General features: G+C 46.5%; 1 pseudogene; it reads right to left on the bottom strand.

Moving 5' to 3' along the window:
* Positions 1 to 3,771: 3,771 nt before the first annotated feature.
* LOC138820030 (vomeronasal type-2 receptor 116-like) lies at positions 3,772 to 24,861 on the bottom strand (annotated as a pseudogene).
* Positions 24,862 to 26,823: the final 1,962 nt, after the last annotated feature.

The following is a 26,823-nucleotide window of genomic DNA, read 5'->3' as shown; positions in this document are numbered from 1 at the left end:
CTCCAGGGGGCAAAACCTCCAAACATCAGGGTTCATGGAAGAGATAGGCGGTTTAGTCCTTAGCTCTGGAGATCCAGGAGTTGCTGAGTGCTTGGGGGGGGGGGGGTTTACATAGGTCTTGTGCACACAACATCAGGAGTCTGGAGTGAATTCAGCCTGGAGTGATCTGGACAACAATCTTGTTTTTCTTCTTTCATTTTTGGCAGTTGTGGGGCTTGAACTCTGGGCCTGGGCACTGTCCCTCAGCTGTTTAGCTCAAGGCAAGCTCTCTACCACTTGAGCCACAGCATCACTTCCGGTTTTTTGGTGGTTTATTGGAGATAAGAGTCTCATGGACTTTCCTGCTCAAGCTGGCTTTGAACCGTGATCCTCAGATCTCAGCCTGAGTAGGTAGGATTACAAATGTGAGCCACTTGCACCCAGTTACTATCTTGTTTGTCTTAATGGTTGTAAAAAAAAGTCTATATTGTGGGACTATCCCACAGTAATAGAATGGAAAAGCATGAGTAGAAAGATACCACTTTTGGCATTAAAGAATGAGAGTATTGTTCATGGCAAGAATCCTACCTACTCAGCAAAGCTGAAAACTAAGGATCACAGTTCAAAGCCAGCCTGGCAGGAGAGCCCTTGAAACTCCAAATAACCCTGAAGTGGAATTATGGCTCAGGTAGTAGACCAAGATCAAACATACATAAATCATATTCTTGGGGAATATAAGGGGGGAAATTTCAACACCAAATATCAAATGGCCTCCATTGAGGGCTAGAGAACCATTTCTATGTCTCTCACATCTTTGCGGTAAGGATTCTCAGTAGTTCAACCACAGTGGTTGAGATTTGATTAAACTTGCTTTAAGAATGCAAGCCATACTTTATTTGCTCTACTAGAAATATTCACTTCCTGGCCACCCATGCATACCAAAAAAAAAAAAAAGAAAAGAAAGAAAGAAAGAAAGTAAGCTTCACACTGGGATCCTGCAATCCTGTTGGTCAATCTATTAGTCAAAGGCTGAGATCAGAGGATGGAAGTTAGAAGCCAGTCTAGCAAGAAATCTGTGAGTCTTTTATATTTTTAATTTTTTTTCTTAAGGTGATGTACAGAGGGACTACAGTTTCATGACTCAGGTAATGACTACATTTCTGTTTGCACTCTGTCACCCTATCCTTCATTTCCTTCGAAATAAGTCTCATTAAAGCCAGAAAACTATTACTTCTCCCAGATATTTGGGGATGAGAATTTTCATTAATTAAAGCTGTTGTGGTTGAGATTTGATCAAATATGTGTTCAAAATGCCAATTATGTTCCTATGTACTACTATAAGTAATATTTACTTTCTGCCCACCTGGGTACACACACACAAAAAATCCAAAACAAAAAGCAGGAAAGAAATATATCTGCTACTAGTGTCTCATGCCTGTAATTCTACTCAGGAGGCTGCAATCTGAGGCTGTCAGTTAGAAGCCAACCAGGCAGGAATGTATCTGAGAATATTATCTCCAAGAAACTCCTCTCAAAAAATTCTAGGATTCCTAGAATCCTAGATACTTAGGAATTCTGAGATCTGAGGGTCATAGTTCAAACGCAAACCAAGTCAAATATCAGTGAACCTTTTAAAAATAATTTTTCATTGAGATTAATTACATACATTTCACATATTTCACTTAAAGTCACAAGCACATTTTAAACTTCACAAGACAAATTTTCATGATCATGGTCTATAATGTTTGTGAATTCTATAAGCTTTGAGAATACAACTATTTCTTCCACCTCAGGTGATATGCACATTTCTTTCCTTTTGCTTAGTGTAAGCTATTCCCTCTTTCCCTCTCATTCCCTCCCTCCCATTGCTGCCCTTGAGTTACTTAGCTCATTTTCATCTATGTCCAGTGCAGTTGATGGGCCCCTATCTTCTATATTTCTGTGCCTTCCACCTACCTTCCCTCAGTTGTGCGCACGCACACACACACACCATATATGTGGTCAAGAACATGGAGTCATTTTGAGATGATATGACAAATTGCATGGGGGTCCTTTGTTTCTTCAGTCTTGTCTACTTTGTGGAATCGACTTGCATTTTGTATTTAACATCCACATATCAGGGAGACCATTTGTCTCTCTGTTCTATCCATTTCCCCATGAATGCCATTATTTTGTCCTTTCTAATGGCCGCATAATATTCCATTGTATATAGGTACCACAGTGTTTGGATCCATTCATCTGGAGTGGGGCATCTGGGTCGTTTCCATGTCTTGGCTATTGTGAATAGTGCTGCAATAAATATAGAGGTGCATGTGTCCTTGTTTCTTGGTTCCTGTTTTCAAGGTAGATGCCTATGGCTGGATCACAGGGGAGGTCTATATTTAGCTTTCTGAGGTACCCTCCAGACTGCTTTCCAAACTGGCTGTCCCACCAGCAATGAACTCATCCCCTCCAGTATTTGTCATTGATTGAATTTAGGATATAGGTTATTTTGAGTTGGGTAAGGTGGTATCACAGGTTGTATTTATTTGCGTTTCCTTTATAGCTAGGGATGATGAACATTTCCTCATGTGTTTCTTTGCCATTTTTATCTGTTCTTCTGAGAAGTCTCTCTTTAGCTCCTTTGCCTATTTAATGATTGGTTTAATAGATTTGGGAGGGATTAGTTTCTGGAGTTGTCTGTCTATAATGGATATTAGACCCTTATCTGATATATTGTTGGTAAATATATTTTCTCAATTAGTTGGTTGTCTTTCTACTTTGGTAGCTATGTCTTTAGCTGTGCAGAAACTTTTTATTTTAAGGTAGTCCCATTTGTGGAATCGCTCTCCAATTTATGATGACCCTGGGGCTCTATTCAGGAAATTCCTGCCTGTGCAGTAGTTTCAGAGTTTCCGGTTTGATGTTAAGGTCTTTAATGCATTTTGAGTTGATGTTAATGCATGGTGACAGGCTGGGGTCCACTTTTAGTTTTTGCCTTACTTTCCCTAGGCCATCCTGCATATCACACAGCTACATACAGATACTCTGGTTACATATAACCAGCTAATTGTACTATTCTTCAAGTCTGAAGGCCTATTATAAAAAGATTTGGCAAAAATAGACTAGAAAATACTCCAAAACGCAAATGTGTAAGTAGAAATACACTAGTAGCTAACAAAACATGCTATCGTCAACATATTTATTCAAAACAGAACTTTTTATTGTTGTTGTTAGTCGTGGGGCTTGAACTCTGTGCCTGGGTGCTAGTCCTGAGCTCTTCAGCTCAAGGCGAGCACTCAACCACTTGAACCACAGCACCAGTTCTGGTTTTCTCGTAGTTAACTGGAGATCGGAGTCTCAAAGAGTTTCCTGCCCAGGCTGGCTTTGAACCATGATCCTAAGATCTCAGCCTCCTGAGTATCAGGGATAACAGGTATGAGTCACTGACTCCAGGCAAGACAGAACTTTTTAAGGGAGAAAAATGTCAGTGAGTTCGAGAACTCACCACTACTAAGGCTTAGACAGGAATTTGATCAGGATAACGTTTAGGAAAAAATAACAGAGAGCAAAGGGGAAGACAAAAGAAGACAAGACAGATGCATGGAAGGGATTGGCAGGATTAGACATAGTTTAAATTAGAGGCACAGCTACTACCTAAAATACAATGCAAACTTACAGGAATGTGGGTTACAATTTGTAGTGACTACAGCACAACTGGAGAAAAGAAGTTCAAAGATATCCCATAGTATAAACACCTGTCCAGAGCAACAGAACAGATTTGTCTAAGACCCTTCATTAATTTTAGGTAGCCTATGTTTTTAAGCCTATGTTTCTCCCAGAATGGGGTCTATCCCTGAGTCTATGCAGAGAATTTCTCTCCGGCCTTAACAGGATGACATAGCACTTAGGGGCAAAGATGCAGCCCAGGAGGCCGCACTGGAGACCAGGATGGAGAAGACCTCGATGGCCACCATGGCCTTCCCCTTGGCACTGTGGTGGACAGGCAGGAAGCTGAGCCACACACTGCAGAACAGCAGCATGCTGAAGCTGAGGAACTTGGCCTCATTGAAGGTGTCAGGCAGGTTCCTGGCCAGGAAAGCCACCGTGAAGCTGGCCAGGGCCAGGCCGCCCAGGTATCCCAGCACACAGTAGAAGGCGGTGAGGGAGCCCTTGTTGCACAGGATGATGACGTGGCCATATTCAGAGTGTGCATTTGTGTCCACAAATGGAGGAGAGGTCCCCAGCCAGAGGCCACAGAGAGTCTCCTGGACGAGGGTGCAGATGGGGATGAGGAGGTTTGGAGCCTGGGACACCAGCCACTGCCAGGTGCTTCTGCCTGGAGCCGTGAGCGTGAAGGCCAGAACCACATTGAGGGTCTTGGCCAGGACCGTGGACACAGCCACGGTGAAGACCACTGCGAATGTGCTGTGCTGCAGGATGCAGGTGGCTGTGTGGGGACGGCCCAGGAAGAGCAAGGAGCAGAGGAAGCAGCAGGTGAGGGAGATGAGCAGGAGGTAGCTGAGGGCCCAGTTAATGGCCCTGACAATGGGGGTGTCTTGGTGCTTGACAAACACCCCTAGAACAGCAGCTGTAAGTGCAGAGCAGCAGAGAGCGGTGCAGGCTAGAGCCGTGCCCAAGGGGTCTTCATAAGCCAGGAAGCCCTCAGCTTTCAGCAGGCAGCGGCTTCTCTCAGGGTTGGCGTACTGATGATCTGCACATCTTGTGCACTGGTCCATGTCTGGTGACAATAAGGTACCATTCAGTACTTCCCTTTCTTTTTGGTCATGGGATTTGAACTCAGGGCTTGGGCCTTGTCCCTGGGCTTTTCTACTCAAGGCTAACGCCCTACCACTTCCACTTTTCTGGTGGTTCATTGGAGAGAAGAGTCTCATGGCCTTTCGCGTCTGGGTTAACACTGAACTGCAATCCTCAGATCTCAGCCTTCTGAGGAACTAGGCTGACAGGTGTGAGCCACTGGCACCCAGCCTTGTCATCTTTATACCTCACACATGACCATAACATGTATTGGTAATGTACCATTGCTTCATTTCTATTGTGCTAAGAATGTATTCTACAGGGTTTCTGGTTTTGTTTTCATGATATCATATTAACTCTCATGATTCTGCACAGATCACATTAACCACATGCGACATCGTGGTGATAGCCAACTTTCCCCATCCATCTCTGCAGGTGCTCATGGAAGGGTTTTGTAGGATGTTGAATGCAGTTTGTCTCTCCCACTCACCTGTGAATCCGTGGGAAATGAAGAGCTCAGGGACCCTGCCACGTATCAGGCAGATAACTACTTCTTGGACCAAACCCCACCTTTCTGAGGGTCTATGTCATGGAAACCAAAGGCAGGGAGATGCATGTTCCCAAGCGGAGGAGCAGTTGCTCATGAGTAATTCACCATGCAGCGGGAGCCGGTGCTCACCCCTGTAATCCTCGCTCCTTAGGAGGCTGAGGTCGGAGGACCGTGTTTCAGATGCAGCCTGGGTAGGACAGTCTGTGAAACTCTTAGTTCTAATTAAAGCAGAAAGCCAGAAGTGGAGCTGTGGCTCAAGGGGTAGAGCTCCAGCCTCGAGCAGAAGCAGCTCCGGGACAGCGCCCGGGCCCGAGCTCAAGCCCCAGGACTGGCAGAAAAGAAGAAAATTCCCTTCAGGCTCTGTCCCTCCTTCAGGTCTGTGATGTCCGACTCCACCGCCCTGACTTTACCCAGCACCGAGCTGGCCGCCTTTCCCGCCAGCCTACCGTCAGGACGCTGACTAGAGGCAGGGCCCCGCCCCCCGGCACCGACCACGCCCCTCCACGCGGGCCCCGCCCCCGGGACCCCACCCCAGAAGCACTGACCATGCCCCTCCATCCGGGCCCTGCCCCCGGGACCCCACCCCATGGCAAAGACTGCCACGCCGACCCCAGTAGAGTCTGCTTAGCATGGGAAACAATCTATCAGACCAAGATAGAGGCTTCAGAGACCTATCTCTGAGTTTTGGGACTTCACTGAAGTCTACCTCGGAGAATAGGGCTTCTAAGAGGCCTACTCCTGGGAAAAGGCTGGAAAAACCCCTGGGAAAAGATGTGTTTTTGTCTTTCTCATAAGAGTGCCTATCAATCTTTCTGCTGTTCATTGTACTTACTCATTGTCAATGTTCCCGTATTCAAAGCTCTTTCTTAAGAGGGTTGATGACTCCAATATCTGATGAGTGTCTTAAAAATATGACTAACTCACCAGAGTTAAGTGCTACCCTGAAACCCCTCTTATGGAGGCTAGTAGACAAGCCATAAGCAAATATAAAAGTATTGGGGGTTTCACAAAGTCACTCCAGCAGAAGGAATTGTAAGAAATTTACAAGAAGCTGTAGGCGCGGCTAGAACAGAAGGAATGTATGGCAATTGCTGAGATAACTACTTAGGAGAAAGAACTTCCTGGTACTCTCATTTACTAAGAGACTTGCTAGATCTAGGCCTCCGTGACCTTACTATTAAAGAAGGAACAGGAAAAATCTTATGGGATAATTAAGGCCTCTATAAAAATAAGGTAATGGTGAGATGGTGACAAACGTCGAAACCCATTATATTTCTTAGAGATAAGCCGGAAACAAGTGCCTTTCAGGCGACCAGCTGGTGACCAATAAAAATGAAGCCCTGCAGCAAGATTGTGTAAACTTTTGCCCTTTCAGGCGACCAGCTGGTGACCATCCAAGAACGAAGCCTTGCAGCAAGATTGTGTAACCTTTTGCCCCTTTTCTTATGAAGACTTCTGTTATAAAAGTTTGTTATCCTCTGCATTAAATTGCACTCAGCACTCAGCACTCAGCATCCACTCCTAATGTGTGTGAGTTGTCTGTTTGCCATCTCCCCATCCTATTCCAGGTTCCTCCCCTAGGTATCCTCCGTCGTCCCGACAGAACCCGGTCCGCGGCAGGTGGCCCCCAAAGTGGGGCTCAGAGCGGGGCACGAAGCAGTTTCTTCAGTCAAGGAACCTTGGGAGGTAAGCATCTCTCTCTCTTTTCCTTTCACCTGGAATAGTAGTCAGAAGCTCGTTGGGGTGCTGCAGGCCCCTCAGTTGTGACTGAGAAAGATAACGAGTAAATCATGGGGAGTTCATCTTCTAAAAATAAGAATAAGTTTGTCTCTATCTTAAAACATATGCTAAAAGCACGAGGCATTAAGACCTCCACAGCAACAGTGAAAAAATTTTATAATTTTGTGTTACAAACTAATCCTTGGTTCCCGAAGGAAGGAAGCCTTTCTCTACAAGATTGGCAAAAAGTAGGACAAGGGATAAAAGAGTTCTACCAAGCTCATGGCTCAGCAGCAGTCCCTATGACAGTCTATTCGTCATGGATTCAGATAAGAGATCTTATGGAGGAAAAGGCTGAGCAAAAATGCTTAGCCAAGGAAGCAGGTCCCGCAGTCAAAGAAACCTCTGAGTTAAAGAGCTCCGATCGGTGTCAAAACTATGGCACAACGATGGAAGCTACAAACTTAGGTAACAAGGAAAAACCATGTATAGATTTAGATAAAGACGGGGACAATAATGCTGAAGAAATGAAAACGCCCGCACTTCCGCTCACAGGTTTCCGAGCAGCTATGTTAGAGGCAAAAAAGCTCGGCGATACTACGTTCACTTTCCCTATTGTTGACCTGGACCAGGGCCCACCTCAGTGGGAGCCATTATCCTTAAAATTACTAAAAGAATTACAAACAGCAGTAAAAACTATGGGTCCTTCTGCCCCTTTTACTTTAACAGTCCTTGACTCTATAGCAGCCGATTGGCTAACTCCTTAAGATTGGTATCAAACTGCAAAGTCAGTGCTAACCCCGGGGCAATACATATTATGGAGAACAGAATATGAGGACCTTGTTAAAGAAGTGCAACGGCGATTATTCACGAATTCAGGCCCTAAGCCTACAGTCTCCATGTTAACTGGTCAGGAGGATTATGCAGACATTAGAAAACAACTTAAACTCTCAAAGGAGATTTTAGAAACCATCACTAAGCTTGCTATTACGGCCTGGAAAAAGTTACCATCAGGGGAAGGAAAGACCACTGTTCTATCAGGAATTAAGCAACGGCCTGAGGAGCCATATGAGGAATTCATAGCTAGGTTGGAGGAAGCTATTACAAGAATGTTCCCTCCTTCTGAGGGAGCTCAAATCATTCTCAAACAATTGGCATGGGAGAATGCTAACACTGTGTGTCAGGAATTAATCAGGCCAGTGAGGAAAACAGGAGGCCTATAAGACTATGTTAAGGCTTGCATAGATGCTTCTCCTGCTATGATTCAGGGACTTGCGTATGCTGCTGCCATAAAAGAAACGCCTTTTCAAACAAATGTGAAAAAGGTAACCAGAGGCTCAGGATATAATCCTGAACAAAGAGTATGTCATAATTGTGGCAAACCAGGCCACGTTCAAAAGGAGTGTAGAGCTCAAAAGCAACAGAAGGGATTAGGAAAAGCACCAGACTTATGTGCTCGGTGTCAAAAAGGGTACCATTGGAAAAGTGAATGTAGATCTAAGTTCCATAAAGACGGAACTCCTCTTCAAGAGGAAACAAAAAACGGATGGAGGGGCAATCTCTCAGCCCCTCCCCAAGAGAGGAACTAAAGCAAACTATTCATGACTTGCCCAGAGCCACTCCAGGCCCCTCCACGCCCCTCCATGCGGGCCCCGCCCCCGGGACCCCACCCTGTGACACTGACCACGCCCCTCCGCGCGGGCCCTGCCCCCGGGACCCCACCCCGTGGCAATGACCATGCCCCTCCATGCGGGCCCGGCCCCAGGACACCGCCCCTGAGGCACTGACCACGCCCCTCCATGCGGGCCCCGCCCCTGAGGCACTGACCACGCCTCTCCACACAGGCTCCACCCCACCGTGGCACTGACCACGCCCCTCCGCATGGGCCTGGCTCGTGACCACGCCCCACGGCCCCGCCCCTGTGACACTGGCCCCGCCCCCGCGGCCGCGCCCCCGGCCAGTTCCTTCTAGAAAGCCATTGGCCCACTCCCCTGCCCGCCCGGCCAGCACCGCCCGGCCAGCAGGGAGGCCCGCTGGGCCTGCGGGGCCGGCACCACGCGCCCAGGGCTCACCCTCTCTGCCAGCCTCGGGCCCACCGTGGGTGCCAAGGCTCCAGATGGGGGGAGCAGTCACATGGCCGCAATTCTCACAACACTGCATGCACGCCTGCTTCGAAAATGGCGGCACCGGAAGCCGCTCCAGCTGCCGGCCTCTGATTGGACTGCTCAGATGAGTGACGGGCGTGCGCCCCTCCCGGAAAGACCAGGCTCCAGCCTTGGCCCTGGGGCAGCCTGCCCGTCCCCGCGGGGCCGACCCGTCTCACCTGTGTGGGACCTGCTCCCTGCCCGGCGGCCGCACTCCCGGCCTGAGCCCGCCCCGAACCGGGACAGGAAGTCGGGGGAGGCGTGGCTCCTAGCAGTCCCCGCCTCCCCCGGCGCATGCACATGTGCACCGGGTCCCAGGGAGGCTGCGTGTGCGCTGTGCGCGTGCAAGGCCCATCCCACGGGCCTGGGACTCAGGAGCCGCTGGCGGGGTGCAGGGCCCAGCGGGGTGCGGGGCGGAGGCCTTGGATGTGTTACTGCAACAAGAAGGGGCCAGCTACTCCTATGTGTGCAAATCATATCTCCTAGGAATGGCTGTAACCACAGGACAAACCCATGCCCCAGTTTCTGCGCTAATCTGCGGTCACTCCTCCCCCTGTCATACTTGTTCAGAAGGCCATGCAATCAAAGCACAATGAGCCTTTGGATTCCCTCCATCCCTTGATGTATCATTTCTTTGGCCGGGTCTCCCAGGACTGTCTTACCCCTGGTTATGGCAGCCACAGACATCTAGACATTAGATTCTCTTCTCAGATGAAGGGGACATGGCCCCTAGGGGCTCTTGGCTTAAAATCTTCATCGAATCCTAAGGTGTGAGCTCCCTGGGAAATCTTGGAAGCTTCAGGAGGAGGGAAAGTACATTCTAGAAGCAAACCTATCATGCTGCTTTTTGTCGTCATTAGTGTCTATCCTCCCCCTAAATATATAAGGAAAGGACATGAACGATGGATGGAAGGATGGATGGAAGGATGGATGGATGGTTGGATGCATGCATGTATGTATCGAATGATCTGGTGCTACTGGAGCTTGAACTCAGGGCCTCCAGCTTGCTCGGCCTTCTTGCTCAAGGCCGGCCTTTGCCACTAGAGCCACAACAAGATGGATTCTCACAGATTTTTCTGCCTGGGCTGTTTTGGCCCAGGACCCTCTATCACTACACCTCCTGAGAGGCTCCAGCAAATGGTCCCTAGATTCCAGAACATTTAAAAGCAGACCCTGAAGCACTAATTTCCTCTTTTGGTGGTTATAGATATCTCAGGCCAATAGCTGTTATTTCCCTACTAGAAATGAGGTCTTCCTCTGCACACACTCTTCCATAGTGTTATCTCACCAAAGATACGGAGCCAAGGACCAGACAACCACAACAAAAGCGCCCACACCTGTGAGCAAATCAACCTTCAGACTTTGTAAGTTCACCCTTTCCTCTCTGTAAATTGATTTGCCTCAGGGAGAGATCGCTCAGGAACTCAGCTGTCATTTATATTGTACAATATGCAACACATGAAGATATAGAAATACATTTGTAAGTAAGCTTTCCATCAAGAATCAATTAATGACAAAATTCATTTGCTTGGATGTTGCTACATGTACACTGCTGAGCAATGAGCACAACAGCATAAAATCCAGGAGAAACCTGGCTGAGTTCCAGCATCATGATTACAAGCACTGTGTAAATGCCTGGGGCCACTCGATCACATCTTCACACAAGGACAGCTGTAGACCACGTGAATCATATGGAGAAAACCTTCCCACTTTTACCTTTAGTTCAAGACCTCCTGGAAAATCCTGAAAATTCACAATGTCATACTCGGCCTCGAGCTTCCTTTCATCATCCAGAATGATGTGGTCTCCAGTAGGAATCTCAAAGTGGAGGTTCTTCAGAAAGGGCTGCAGCTGAAAGAGATGCAGCTCTCGGTGAAGGGCGACCCAGAATGAATCAGATAACCCGGAGGAGGGGACGCCCCATAATCTTACTCCAGTAGCCTTGTCCAAGTGCAACACAAGCAGCCAGGGCAACAGAATCAATGAAAACCTGAACAGAAACAGCGTGTCCTCCTGTTTCTAAGTCTTGGTGACTCAGGAGAGGATTGAAGACCTACATTCAGGAGGAAGTACACCCACCTATTTAGAAAGACCACAGGTCTCAGGCCAGCCTAACTAAAGCTAGCTGTCACCATTAATTTTGGGAATAGTCCCAGAGTTTTAAATGAAGTTGGAAATGTGCTCCATGGAAACTGGTTATTAAACAGTTATCATTGGGCACTAGTGGCATACACCTGTAGTCCTAGCTACTCAGGAGGATGAAATCTAAGGATTGGGGTTGAAGGCCAGGATCCCAGGAAAGTCTATGAGATTCTTAAGTCCAACAAAACCAGAAAACTGGAAGTAGAGCCGTGGCTCATGTGATAGAGCCCTAGCCTTGAGCAAAGGAGCTCAGAGACAGGGTGCTGGCCCTGAATTCAAGCTCCACAACCAACCAAAAAAAAACAAAGAACTAATTATCCTGTTTTCCGAATTAAGAAATTTATTGAAAAAAGATTAACTTATAACAGTGAAAAAATGAGGATATGGGGGTGATTTGTAACACAAAGCACCAATGGGGATGTAAAACAGATTTTCTCTAGGAAAGCAACCCCTCTAGAAAGTTACCTGAGAAGGGGAGAACACCATTCTTTTCACATTTCCCACCTGTGGCAGGACTGTTTGGTGAAGGAACATGTGGTGGAGGGCCTGGCTCACAGCATGCATGGCTTGGTAGACATTGAAACTCTCTTCAGACATGCCCATGTTGAAAAGGTGCCTGGGCAACCAGGCCAGGGAGGCCTCTCGAGGACAGCTCTCCCCGGCCACACCGGCAGACTCAGACTCAGAGCAGTTGAAATTCAGAAACCACAACTGAGCAAGGTAAACATCCTCTGGATATTTGGAAGGACTGACTCTGACTAACTGCATAAAACTGGTGAATCCAGCGATTTCTTCATGGTGGTGTAAAAAAGTCAGAAGGGTGTGGAATGTGTCAAACATGAAATACCTCCTTTTGACCAATACATTGTACTGAGAGTTCATGACCAAGATTTTCCCTGTCACAAGAAAATCCATCGAATAGCTCATGACATTAACCAGGAGTTCAGTGTCACCATAAATGACGATCACATTTGCGGAGGATTTCATAATCTCTGTTTGTATTACCAAGGCTTTTATTATATTTGACAGAAATTTCACTGGGATCAAAGCCTCAAAGGCAACACAGATCCTATGTCTGCCCATCTCTTCTCTCAGTTGTGGAAGAATCAAAATCCCATTCTCCTCTTCTGAGACCAACAGCCCCACCCAGGCCCAGCCAAAGTGGAGCATCAGGGAGACCAGGCCCAGAGCAAGAGAGGAATCCTTGGTAGAGAGAATCCTTGGTAGAGAGAAGGAAACTAGCCATGGACATTCAGGACAGGGTCAAAGGGCCCAAAGGTGAGCTAAAAGGAAAGGGAACATGAGAGGAGGAGGGTCAGCCTGAACCACAATCACATCTGGGAGAGATAGGAAGGAAGGTTTGTGCATCCCGTTTTAGCTCATCTTGTAATTCCTGACAGCTTTCTGGGAAGTGAATCATCAGGCTAAGAACCTGTGCCACATCCTCTCCCTCTCCTCTTTTCCAAATGAAGGGACTGTGGATGCCCCACTGGGGCTGCACACCCTGATGCAGCATCTAAATGCAGTATCTTCCCTTTGCTCTCTTCACACCCCTGCACATCAGCCGAGTTCACGTCTCCCTGGCCCAGAGCCCTCACCTGTGGAAATCTGTAGAGTGCCAGCAGAGTGCCGATCATGGCAGAGGTGAGGGCTGACGGGCCCGTCAGCACAGCTGCCGACTTGCTCATGCCCTTACAGGTGTAATTGGGAGCCCGTGCTTCCCCGAGAACCAGAGGAAGGGGCTTTCCAATACCAATGATGCAGTGTGATCCATCTGGTAGATCTCAAATCCCAGAGTCACATTGTGCAAAAGATGGGGGTTCCTGTTGATCTCCTCAACGGCAAAAGCCAAGGCCAAGACAAACTGGTAGTTCTTGAAGTGGGAATAGAGAGGAGGAGGAATTACAGATGACTCCCTTCAGATCCAATGACAGGACTATGAAGGAGTTACTCCACACAATCAATAATGAAACATTAACCATTGTGCACACTGCTGTCCAACTTTGAATGTTGGTCACTGGGACAATGGGAGGTCACAAAAGAGGATTTTACTGTATGAGGCTCATCTCCTCATGACAGCCCAGAGAGACAGACAGGGAGCGTCTCTTCTCTGCCAGATGTGGACACAGAAAAGTGACTGCTATCCATGAAACATGAACTGGCCATTCTGAGACCAACACTCAGGACCTGGGTTCTGGTCCCACACATGTGAAGTGCAAATCTTTGTTTCTTTTATCTCTTTAGATCGTGTGACAGACCATAAGAAAGATTTAAAATATTTTCATAAAAATTGAATCATATCAGACATATGTTTAGGCCATACTGTAAAAGAGTTAGAAATCACTGAACATGAAAATCTTTGAGGCTTGGGAATGTGGCCTAGAAGTAGTTTGCTTGCCTCACATGTATGAAGCCCTGGGTTCAATTTCTCAGCAGCCCATAAACAGAAAAAGCTCACTGTGGCTCAAGTGGTAGAGTTGTAATCTTGAGTGAAAGTAGCTCAGGGACAGTGCCCAGATCCTGAGTTCAAGCCCCAGGACTGACAAAACAAAACAAAAACCTTGGAAAGCAACAGAAATGTATGAAAGCTAAATACATTGTTTTTGCACAACCAATGTAGCAAAGCAAAAATTGAGAAGAAAATGATTTTTGAGACCAAAATGGAAACAAAGCATAATGAAATTCATGGGATACAGAAAAGGAAAACCAAGCAGCTAGATAACAATCAATGCTGAAATTAAAGGAACAGAAAGATGTCCAGATAACCTTTAGCATCATTTCAAGCAAAACTAGAAAAGCAAAACAAAACTACACAAAATTAATACAAAATTAATACAAGAAAATAAAACATAAAAATTGTGGCTGACATAAAAACAGAACAAAAATTAGGAAGGGGGAGGGGAAACTGAGCATTATGGGAGGTTGGGGTGCAAATTGATTAGGATACACTGTACTCATGCCTGCAAACATCACAATTACATATTGCTAAAATAGGCTAATAAAAAAACAACCAGAATCAGATATGAGTGGCTCACATGGGTAATCTAGCTACTCAGAAGGCTGGGATCTGAGGATCAGAGTTCAAAGCCAGCTTAGGCAGGAAAGCCCATAACACTCTTATGTCCAATTAACCACCAAAAATATGGAAATGGAGCTGTGACTCAAGGTAGTAAAATGCTAGTTGTGAGCAAAAATGCTCAAGGACAGTGCCCAGGCCCCAAGTTCAAATTCTAATACAAGCAGCACACATACACACACTACCAAACGTGAACAAAACAAAGAAGTGATTCTTCAAAAAGTACACAAAAGGATCCCTGGTTAGTCTAAGACAAGAGGGAGATTTTTCAGGACAAATAACTGATGTCTATAAACATGATAACAGAAGAAATGGACAAACCCCTAGGGTTGTACAGCTTACCCAATCTCGATCAGAGAAAATGGAGAAAACTTGGACAGGACAGTAGTAAAATCTGGGCCTGGGCAGTGTCCCTGAACTGTTCAGCTCAAGGATAGCCATCTACCAGTTGAGCCACAGTGCCACTTCTTTTTTTTTTTTTTCTGGTGGTTAATTAGAGATAAGAGTCTCACATATTTTCCTGCCTGGGCTGGCTTTGAAATGTGATCCTCAGATCTCAGCCTCCTGAGTAGCTGGGATGACAGGCCTGAGCCACCGGCACCCAGCATCACTGGCTATTTTAACAAGTAAGGTAGACAAATATTTACTCTATATATTTATGTAAAACAGAATTAGTGCAGGGTGCAGGTTGCTCATGACTATAATCCTAGCAACTCAATAATCTGAGACCTGAGGACTGCGGCTCTAAGCCAGCTTAGGCAGGAAAGTACTTGAGACCCTTATCTCTAATAAACTACTCAGAAAAAGCCTGAAGAGGTGTTGTGGCTCCAGTGGTAGAGCATTAGCCTAGAGTCTGAGAAGCTTGGACACAGCTCCTAGTTAAAACCCAGGACCAGCAAAAGGAAAAAAAAAAGCCCAAAATGGTATTCAGACCAAACTCTCCTCACAACCACCCTAAAACATTATAGATGAGAACGCAGTGAACAAATCAATGGGCATCAGCAGCAAGCACAAGAATAAATTTGTCTACATACGCACATTGACAGACAATATTCAGGTACAGTTTAGAAAGTTAAAGGAAAACAAGGAAACATGAAAAAAATAGAAGTCAATAAGAAAAGGGGTTCTAGGAGGAGGGTGACCTGTAAACCAGGAATGAGATGAGTTCCTGGCCCTGCCAGGAAGCTAAGCAGATGTGAAACGGACACTCTCTTCACCTTTGAAGGGAGCTGAGCAACACAGTACAATAAGGCTGTTTCTGGCGAGGCTGTGGTGTGAGCACACTGGAGGTGATTACAGACACTTCTCGCAATCCCCCCTCTCATCAGCAGGCCGACCACAGACAGAGAGCCAGCTCACTCACTGTGTCCTGGGCTCGTCCTGGGCTGAGCCACCGTCCCTGCGGTCCAGTCCAAAAGTGTTGAGGGGGAAGAAGCCCACAATCATCACGTCTCCATCCACCCGGGCCAGGGCTTTCATTCTGGAGAAGGAACTGGAATCGAGCGATGAAATGCCAGGCATCCCAGATCCTCTTGTGAGGCGGGTGTAACCCTGCCATGTGGGCCCGGGATCCTTGGAAGCCCGCCATGTGGGTCGGGGGTACTTGGAACCCCACCATGTGGGTCAGAGGTCCTTGGAACCCTGCCATGTGGGGTGAGGGTCCTTGGAACCTTGCCTGTGTGAATTGTGGGGTGAGAGTCGGTTCCGAGTTCCAACTTGCCCACTGTGGGTCTGCCCCTTCTGCTGTGGGGGTGTGTGTCCCATTACGGGATTCAGCAGACCAATTCAGGAGATCTCCACTTCTTTTTTTGGTAACTGTCAGGCCTGCATGTGTCTTGTTTGTACTGTTTATTGTTTTTTGGACTAAATAACTGATGGGACTGGAAACCATGGTCACCACTCCATCTAGCCCCCTAGACTTATAAAAAGAAGCTGAGAAAGAAGAAAAGAAAAGGTACCCCCCAGTTTTTCAGGGAGATAACTTGAAAGAAGTAATGTTTCCTCCCCCATACTCCCCTTCCCAGGTTCCTTTTGCAGAACCTGAAAATGATCAAGAGGAGGAGGGATCTATAGAACCCTCGGTACCTGCTCTTAAAGTTTCTGAGGGGCCAGTCACTTGACGCCGCCGTGGGATCAACCCCCCATCTAATGCAGCTGTTTTTCCCTTACGCGCCGTAGGGACTGTGGATGTGGATGGTCAACAGCAACTCCAATATTGGCCATTTTCTACCAGATATCTACACAATGGGTACACCCAAAATGCCCCCTTTTCTGAGAAACCCCAGGATTTAATATGGCCAAAATTTATGAGGTTAGACAGGGAGGAAGTGAAAGTCAGGCAGCATATCTTGAGCGGCTCATGGAAGCTTGTAGTCAATATACCCCATATGATCTTGAGACCCAGGAGTCGGCTCAGATGATCATGTTTGCCTGTATAAATCAAGCTGCACCAGACATAAAGAGAAAGTTGCAGGCTCTAGACAAACTTGGTGAAAAGCCTATTAGGGATCTAGTAGCCATGGCAGAAAAGGATTACAATAAGAGTGTCGCTACCGCCTCGACCAGCAAGGAGACGCGACACTGGACTCTTCTCTCTGCCGTTTATTCAGGACCTTTTTTTAATCTTGTGACCCCAACACCGGGGAGAATTCCCCACAGCCTTAAGTACCCGCTGGGTAGCCAACCCTGATACGCCACGTGGGAACCACCAATAGGTTCAGGTGCGCGCAAGCAAGCCAGATTCTTTGCCTTAGCCATATCAGGAGTTGTTTACCACGAGAGCACTCGCCATCGGGAAGGCGGAGGGCGGACACCGGCACCATCTTCCAGGTGCGGCCTCTCGCAGCTCTCTACAGTTCCCCCTTTTTTGTTTAAAGAACACAGATGAGAACAGAAGTCTGATCCCTGTTGTGCAATTGCAAGGACTGCATACAAGCCTTCTCCCAGAGGGCGCCTTCTCTAGGGATGACTCAGCCTGTCCATTGATTCGTTTTTCACAAGGACAGGAAAAGGCGAATCGAACCCGTGTGCAATCAAACATGCTCTCCTCGAGGGCAAAACTCATGCCTCTCGACTGCAGTACTTTGGCTTTGCAATCTGTGTTCATTGTTTTAGGGTGGCAAGCCACGCTTAGGGGGACTGACCTGCTCCAATGACTGTAAAGGCTTGGATAATCATGGCTGCACTGCGACGCTGAGAACCTCTAATTTGGCAAATGCACCACAGACATACCAAGGAGGCTAACACCAGGAGGCCTGTCAGGGCTCCCAAACCCGCCCCCTCCTTGAGATGAATCATAGCAGCGGAGATCCATGAAGATAACCCCTCCGCCAATCCGGCATCCACTCGGGTCGAGTTCACCATGACGATGGCAACCCTGAGCTGTTCCATCAGGCTGTCGAACTCCCCAGTTCAATTACCTAAAAGATAACTAAACAACTGTTTAGACAAATTTGCAGCGTTTTTTGAATAGGTTTTTTCCTGGGCCTGAACTCTGGGCCTGGGCGCTGTCCCTTAGCTCTTCAGCTCAAGGCTAGCACTCTTACCACTTGAGCTACAGCGCCACTTCCGGCTTTTTTCTCTTCTTGCTTATGTGGTGCTGAGGAATCGAACCCAGGGCCTCAGGCATGCAAGGCAAGTGCTCTACCACTGAGCCACCTTCCCAGCCCTTCTCCTTAAGATGATTGGGTCATAGCATTAGGAGCATCCTCAGGCACAGACACCCAATGAGGCATTCGGGTAACTAAAGCATATTTAAACTTTGAGGCATTCCAGCATTGGGTTAATGCACAAGGTAAGTTCTTCCATACTCACAATGAACAAAAATGGGGGATACACACACAGAGGTAGGCCCGTGAGTAATAGAAGATTTAGGTTTAACACTTTGGGCGCCACAACCCGTAGCAGTTGCCACAACACCAGTCACGGTACCAGAACCCGAAAAGGCTGTAATCAAGGAAACAGTTATGCATCATGTCATATGGGCATCGGTCTCGGGAACACAGACAGGGTTCCCCATCTCGGTACTGGTCTTCCCAGTTGCACCATCGCAAGGATGAGCAGGAGGACCATCACCCCCCGCATCTCGTGCCTCTTCACACTGGGCTTTTCTAGTGAGGCATTCAGGCACCCACACCGGATCTTGTTGGTCCTGAGGAAAAACACAAACAGAGCCTCGTGCCCATGTCAGTACGGGATCGGGCCCACGCCAGAGCCCTGTCAAGACATCCTTCCATTTTACCATCCCTTTTGCTGGGCCATAAGGTTCATTATGTCTATCTGCTGCGGATGGACTCTGAGCATCCAAATTTAAAAAATTAATAGTAAATAAAGCAAGAGAAAGTCTTTCCTTTGGGGTACGGCCATGGCCAATTCCCCCCTTTTGTTTTTGTAGGCACTCTTTTATCGTGCGGTGAGCACGTTCCACAATGCCTTGGCCTTGGGGATTGTAAGGCAAACCATGTATAAGTTGCACCTCCATTTGATGACAAAAGGAGGCAAACTGTTGTCCTGTGTACGCAGGTCCATTGTCAGTCTTAAGTTGATAAGGTTTTCCCCAGGCTGCCCAGGCCTCCAAACAATGGGCAATAACATTGCGTGCCTTTTCTCCAGCCGAGGACGTGGCATGTATAACACCTGAACAGGTGTCCACAGACACATGTACATATTTTTGGTGTCCAAACTCAGAGATGTGAGTCACATCCATCTGCCAAACTTTTAGCGGGAGCAAACCCCGGGGATTAACCCCAACACTAGGCGGATGCTGATAAATTACACATCGAGGACAGTCTAATATCACCTGTCTCGCATCGGCTCGAGAAATTTGAAATTTTTGTTGTAGTGCTTTTGCATTAACATGAAATGTTTTATGAAAGGTTTTGGCTCTGTCTAAGGCAGAGCTAATAAATACCCATTCTTGTCTGGTCCATTGATCCACTACATCATTTCCTTTGCCCAGGGGTCCTGGCAGGCCCGTATGAGCCCGAATATGCAAGGGATAAAAGCATGATTTTCTCTGCCAAATCAACTGTTGTAATTGTTGAAACAATGGACCAACCGGACTGGAACTCTTAATAGGTCTGGCAACCTCTAAAACCTTGAGAGCATTAATAACATAAGCAGAATCAGATATTAAATTAAAAGAAAACCGGCATGCTTCAAAAACTTTTATAACAATTTTTAACTCTACCATCTGAGGAGCACCGGGCTGAAACTGGTGTTGTACCGGTCGTTGTGCCTCAACTATGTATACACCACATCCCGTTTTTGAGCCATCAGTAAATACATTAGGGGCACTTACAATAGGTTGAGAAGTCATTACCTTAGGAAAGATAATTGGGTGTTCCTTGAAAAACCCCAAAAGGGGATGTTTTGGAAAGTGGTTGTCTATTTGTCCAGTAAAGCTACATTGTAAAATAGCCCAATCATCTATAGTAGCACACAAAGTTTGAACTTGATGGCTGGTGTAAGGAACTATAATGATAGACGGGGCAATTCCAAAATACTGTAAGCATTGTTGAATTCCAGAGAGTGCAACACCAGCCACAGCAGTAGGGTAATATTCAATGGACTTGGCCGGTGATATTTTCGGGTGAATCCAAAACAGCGGGCCTTCTTGCCACAACAACCCAGTAGGTTGAGACAAGGTAGGGAGTATACACAGGGTAATACTCTTGTCTTCCTGTATTCTCTGTAAGCAGGCATTTTGTAATCTCTCTTCTATCTTATGTAAAGTCTCTCTTGCCTCTTTGGTTAACTGTCTAGGAGAATCCAAAGCAGAGTCTCCTTGTAATATAGCATAAAGGGGTCTCAACTCATAATTTGGTAGCTTTAAATAGCTTCTAACCCAATTAATATCTCCTAACAATTTTTGAAAATCATTTAAGGTTTTTAGATTATCTTTTCTCAACTCTACCTTTTGTGGAGTAACGCAATGTTTACATATTTTCGCTCCTAAGTAATCTATAACCTGGTCCTGCTGTACCTTTTCAGGAGCTATAGACAGTCCTCTGTGCTTTAGCATCTCAATCAAATCCACATACGCCTTTTCCAGCATATGTTTACTCTTTGCTGTTAGTAAAATATCATCCATATAATGAATGCATCTTAATTTGGGATATTTTTGTCTAAGAGGGGCAAGAGTTTCATCCACATAAAGTTGGCACATAGTAGGACTATTGGCCATCCCCTGAGGCAAAACTACCCACTCATATCTTTTATCTGGCTCCTCATGATTGCAGGAGGGAATAGTAAAAGCAAACCTCACACTGTCTTGATCATGCAGGGGAATGGAAAAAAAAACAATCCTTTATATCAATCACAATAATGGGCCAAAAGGCCGGCAGGGAATAAAGCAAAGGTAGGCCTCGTTGTACAGGGCCCACAATTTGCATCTGGTTATTGATGGCTCGTAAATCGTGTAACAAACGCCATTTTCCGGACTTCTTTTTAATAACAAAAATGGGTGTATTCCACGGGGATACTGATGGTTTAATGTGTCCTTGGGTTAACTGTTCCTGTACTAATGTCCTGGCGGCAGTTAATTTTTCAGAGGAAAGTGGCCACTGAGGCACCCACACCGGCTCCTCTGTTTTCCAGGATATGGGGATCCCTCCCCCAGTGGCCCCTAGGAAAAACCCAAGCCCTGCCTGTGGTTTCTCTGGTACACTTTAATAGGCTCCTTGTTCCCTCGTAGAAATTTACCTAGTCCAAAACTGGGGTGATAACCCATACGCACCATCATGTCCTGTGATGCAGGGGAATAGTCATTACTTAATTTAAATCCCATTTCTTTCATAAGGTCTCTGCCCCATAAGGAAACCGGGAGCTCTAACACATAAGGCTGTATTATACCAGAATGTCCTTCTTCATCACTCCAGTGCAGCTGTCTCGCACTCATGTCAGGGGCCTTAGCATATCCCAGACCTTGTAAGGTTTGGGAGGACGCTTGTACAGGCCATCCTGATGGCCAATCTTTTCTGGCAATAATGCTCCTGTCTGCCCCAGTATCCAAAAGGCCCAAAATTTTCTTATTATCAACATTGAGTTCAAGAACTGGTCTTTGGTCCAAATCAAGAGACAGGAATGTTAAGTCTGTTCCCGTGGATCCAAAACCCCCTTTTCCTCTTAGCTTGGGCAGAGCCGCAAAATGGTCATGTAAACTGGGTAAAATCAAAAGCTGAGCAATTCTATCTCCTGGGGAGATGGCTAAAATTCCTTTAGGAGATTCAACCATAATCTTTACAATTCCAGTATAGTCTGGGTCAATCACACCAGGATGCACCTTAAGGCCCCACAGAATTGTGGATGACCTCCCTATCAACAATCCCACCGTGCCAGGCTCAAGGGGTCCTTGGAAGTCTGTGTCAACTAACTGGACCCCCATTCGGGGAGTTAATACGAGTCTGGTGGTGGCACGGAGGTCCAGTCCTGCTGAGCCCGCCGTGGCTCTCCGCGGTCCTTGGGTTGCCGGAGGGTCGGCCACTGTTCTGGGTAGTAGCTCCTGTCCTGGTTCTCGACTGCCCCATATATTTGCGGGCCCTGAGGGCGGGGGCCCTGCTGCCCGTTTTTTGAATGGGCCTGCGTTAAGGTTCGACCATTGATGTCTTTCACAGATCGGCATTCAACTGCCCAGTGCTTCCCCCTTTTACATCTAGGGCACAGCCCAAGCCGCTTAGGCTGTTGTCCCTTTCCTGTTTCTATCACACTTCCTCTTTCAGGGCAATTACGCTTTATGTGTCCCATCTTGCCGCATCTAAAGCACGCACCTGAGCCTCCTCCTTTCTTCTGGGTTAATTGCACCACAGCAGCAGCTAATCCAGCATTAGTTAGTGGTCCGCCCAGCTCTCTGCAAACTTTCATCCATGCTTCTAGTCCCCTATTTTTATATGGGGTTATGGCGGCTCTGCATTCCTTAGTACACTGCTCGTAAACAAGCTGTTTAATTAATGGCATGGCTGCGTCTGGGTCACCAAAAATTCTGCCAGCGGCCTCGACCATACGAGCAACAAAGTCCGAAAACGGCTCCATAGAGCCCTGCAGGATTTTGGTGAGATTGCCACTCACCTCGCCTTTATTTGGTAAGGCCTTCCATGCCTTTATGCCAATTTTATTGATTTGTTCATAAACTTGGACCGGGTAGCCTATCGGCTGATTGGCGAATCTCCCCTGTCCAAGCAGCATATCTCTGTCCCAAGCTGGGTTTCCCCCAGCCTGATTGGCCGCAGCCTCTTCACTAGCAAATTCAATCAAAAAGGCCTTCCAATCTAAATACTGACCTTGGCTCAAACAAGCTCGTGCGAGCCCACTCCAATCACCGGGTGTCATGCAATGTCTGTTTAGGGCCTCCACCTGGGCTACAGTAAAGGAGGCTGTGATTCCATATGTCCGCACAGACTCAGCTAAAGATTTTATAACCTTAAAATCTCAGGGTTCATGATATCGCTGTCCCTGTGGATCCTGAAATATTGGACAGGCTAGATGTAACTCGGTTCTGACCGCTTTCCACACGCCTGGGCTGAAAGAACAGCCGGGGCTGCCACTTCCGGGGTCCTCCGCATAGAGCGGAGGGGCCGAAGGTGTGGGGCGGTTCACGGAGGGTGTGCATTCGTCTTTATCTGGGTCCTCTCTCTCCTTCCCTTTCCTCCTCTTTCTTATCTTTGTTTTTTCTATTTGTTCTATGAGTGATTGTAGTTCCTCTGAGTCTGTAGACTCAGAGGTCTCTAGTTCGGCAAAATCAGGGTATGACCCCCCACCCCCGCTCTCCTCCTTTTCGCTGTCTGCCCTTTCTGATCTTTCTTCCTGCAGCATTTCTAAGGCGGCCTGACCATTCTCTACCGCCTCACTGCAACGCTGGTCCTCGAGACAGCCTCTTATCAGTTTCCATATTGGTCTCACTCCGCTCTTAAGCGTTCCTTGTTCAGAGGCAAAATCTAGGTCCCTCCCTAGTTTCTCCCAAGAGGCCACCGTGAGGCTTCCAGAGACAGCGAACCATGGGGCAACGGTGTCACATTCATTAAAAAATCTCTCTAAAGTACTCTTTTTTATTTTTAACTTTTTTGAGTGCAGTAGCTCATTGAGAGCCAAAAAAATTGGGTGCGAAGAAGAAGCGCCCATGTTTTAAACATTTAAAGCTGGTAAACAAACTTTTACTTTCACTTTTGGCTACTCTATTGACTAGCCCCGGGTTCTCATTCTCTCTTTATCTACCGAGAAGAGCAAAAATCCCTCCGCTCTTCTGGCGGATTCCCCTTTTACCTGGGAACTTACTCCCCGCTCTTGTGGCGGATTCCCCTTTTACCTGGGGACTTACCCCCGCTTTTGTCGCGGATTCCCCTTTTACCTGGGGACTTACCGGTGCACCACCCTGACCGCAGAGAGTTCTGAGTCCTCGTTGGGGTTATGGCTGAGTCCCCGTACGGGCCACCACGTGTCGCTACCGCCTGGACCAGCAAGGAGACGCGACACCGGACTCTTCTCTCTGCCGTTTATTCAGGACCTTTTTTTAATCTTGTGACCCCAACACCGGGGAGAATTCCCCACAGCCTTAAGTACCCGCTGGGTAGCCAACCCTGATACGCCACGTGGGAACCACCAATAGGTTCAGGTGCGCGGAAGCAAGCCAGATTCTTTGCCTTAGCCATATCAGGAGTTGTTTACCACGAGAGCACTCACCATCGGGAAGGCGGAGGGCGGAAACCGGCACCATCTTCCAGGTGCGGCCTCTCGCAGCTCTCTACATAAGAGAGAGACAGAGGAGCAAAGACAGGAAAGGAAGGACCGAGAACATGAAATTGAGTGTGAAAAGAGAGAGCGGGGTAAGGAAAAGAGGCCAGATTTGTTAGACTATCCACTATCTCATGCTGAGCATACCTGGTTCACAGACAGCAGCAGTTTCATTCGAGATGGAAAAAGGTACACGGGCACAGCAGTCACCACGGACACTGAGATAGTGTGGGCAGAAGCACTTCCCCAGGGAATGTCTGCACAAACAGCAGAGCTAATGGGACTAACAAAAGCCCTACAGATGGGAAAAGGGAAGAGACTAAACATTTACACAGACAGTCGGTATGCTTTTGTCACTGTCCATATACATGGAGCCATTTACCAACAGAGGGGGCTGCTGACAGCTGAGGGAAAGACTATTGAAAACAAACAAGAAATTTAAAGCCTCATCCGGGCCATATGGGAACCAGGAAATATTGCCATTATGCACTGCCCTGGCCATCAAAAGGGAACTGATTCTATAACCAAAGGAAATAACTGGGCTGATCAGGCAGCTAAGGAGGCAGCCCTCCAACCCAGAGCGGAATTACTGACTCTAGTAGACCCAGGACCATGAGCTTTGCCTCCTGAGCCTCAGTACTCCCAAGAAGACTTGGAGTGGATGAAGAAAATTCCCATGGCCTATAAACCCCCAGACAAAGAAGGAAACAAAGACTGGTGGAAAACTGGTGAGAGGAAACTTACCTTGCCACAAAGATTGGGCAAGGGGATTGATTATTAAGAGAATCCATCGGGTTTCTCACATGGGAACCCGAAGAATGTAGGACTTGCTCTGACACTCAGAAGTAAAAATTAGGCAAGGAAATCAACTTATTGAGGACATTGTTAAAAATTTCAAAGCCCTGCAACCTTATGCAATCCCATTTGTCCAACCTTTCTTTGATTTGTTGTGCTTCCGGGTCTCTATTCAGAAAATTTCGGCCTGAGCCAAGGAGACCTAGGGTTTCTCCTATTCCATCCTGTAATGTTTTCAGAGTGTCTGCTTTGAGTTCAAGGTCTTTGATCCATTTGGAGTTGATTCTGGTGCAGGGTGATATATAAGGATCTAGCTTTAGTTTTCTACATGTAGTTAACCAATTTTGCCAGCACCATTTACTGAAGAGGCTGTCTTTCTTCCATTCTATTGTTTTAGCTTCCTTATCAAAGATTAGATGGCTATAGGTCTGTAGGTTCATTTCTGGGTTTTCAATTCTATTCCACTGGTCCTGATGTCTGTTCTTATGCCAATACCAAGCTGTTTTGATTACTATGGCTTTATAGTAGAGTTTGAAATTTGGTATTGATATTCCTCCAGCAGTGTTCTTTCCGTTGAGGAGCGTTTTTGCTATTCGGGGTCTTTTATTGTTCCATATGAATTTTTGGATTGCCTCTTCTATTTCCTTGAAGAATGAGCGTGGAATTTTGATAGGTATCGCGTTGAATTTGTAGATAGCCTTGGGAAGTATTGCCATTTTCACGATGTTAATCTTGCCAATCCAGGAGCATGGGAGGTTTTGCCATTTTTTAAGTTCTGTGTTGATTTCCTTTTTCAAGATTTTAAAGTTTTCATCATACAGGTCCTTTACTTCTTTGGTTAAGTTAATTCCTAGGTATTTTATTTTTTGTGGGGCTATTACAAATGGAGTTGCTTTCCTAATTTCAGCCACACTTTTCTCATTGTTGGCATATAGAAAAGCCATTGATTGTTGGGGGTTAATTTTATAACCTGCTACTTTGCCAAAGTTTTGAATCAGCTTGAGTAATTTGGGAGTGGAGTCTATGGGATTCTTTAAATACAAGATCATGTCATCTGCAAAGAGGGAGAGTTTTATTTCTTCTTTCCCTATTTGGATCCCCTTTATGTCTGCATCTTGTCTTATTGCTGTAGCTAGGCATTCTAATACTAGATTGAAGAGAAGTGGAGAGAGTGGGCATCCTTGTCTTGTTCCTGAGTTAAGAGGAAATGGCTTTAGTTTTTCACCATTGAGTATAATGCTGGCTGTAGGTTTGTCATATACAGCCTTTTTTGTATTGAGGAATGATCCATGGATTCCTAATTTTTCCAGAACCTTCATCATAAAGGGGTGTTGGATCTTGTCAAATGCTTTTTCTGCATCTATTGAGATAACCATGTGGTTCTTATTCTTGCTCCTGTTGATGTGATGAATAATATTAATTGATTTGCGTATATTGAACCAGCTTTGCATCCCTGAAATGAATCCTGTTTGATCATGGTGTACGATTTTTTGGATGAATTTTTGAAGTCGATTGGCCAAAATTTTGTTGAGAAGTTTTGCATCAATGTTCATCAAAGAAATGGGTCTATAGTTCTCTTTCTTTGATGAGTCCCTGCCTGGTTTGGGGATGAGGGTTATGATGGCTTCATAGAATGTGTTTGGTAGTGAGCTTTCTCTTTCAATTTCATTGAAGAGTTGGAGGAGTATTGGTGTGAGCTCTGCTTTGAAGGCCTTGTAAAATTCCGCTGTAAAACCATCTGGTCCTGGACTTTTCTTAGCTGGGAGGTCTCTTATTGCTGTTTCTATTTCAATGCTTGATATGGGCCTGTTAAGCTGGTTTAACTCATCTTGGTTTAGTTTTGGCATGTCAATATTTGCTAGGAAAAGGTCCATTTCTGTCAAGTTCTCAAACTTATTAGCATAAAGTTTTGAGAAGTATTCCCTTATAATGTTCGGAATCTTGGTTGTTTCCGTGGT

This window comes from Dipodomys merriami, unplaced genomic scaffold (genome assembly GCF_024711535.1).
Source record: "Dipodomys merriami isolate MVZ:Mamm:240054 unplaced genomic scaffold, mDipMer1.0.p SCAF_84, whole genome shotgun sequence".
Lineage (NCBI taxonomy): Eukaryota > Metazoa > Chordata > Mammalia > Rodentia > Heteromyidae > Dipodomys > Dipodomys merriami.
The sequence above is the reverse complement of the archived record's forward strand: the minus strand, read 5'-3'. Positions and strand labels throughout refer to the sequence as shown.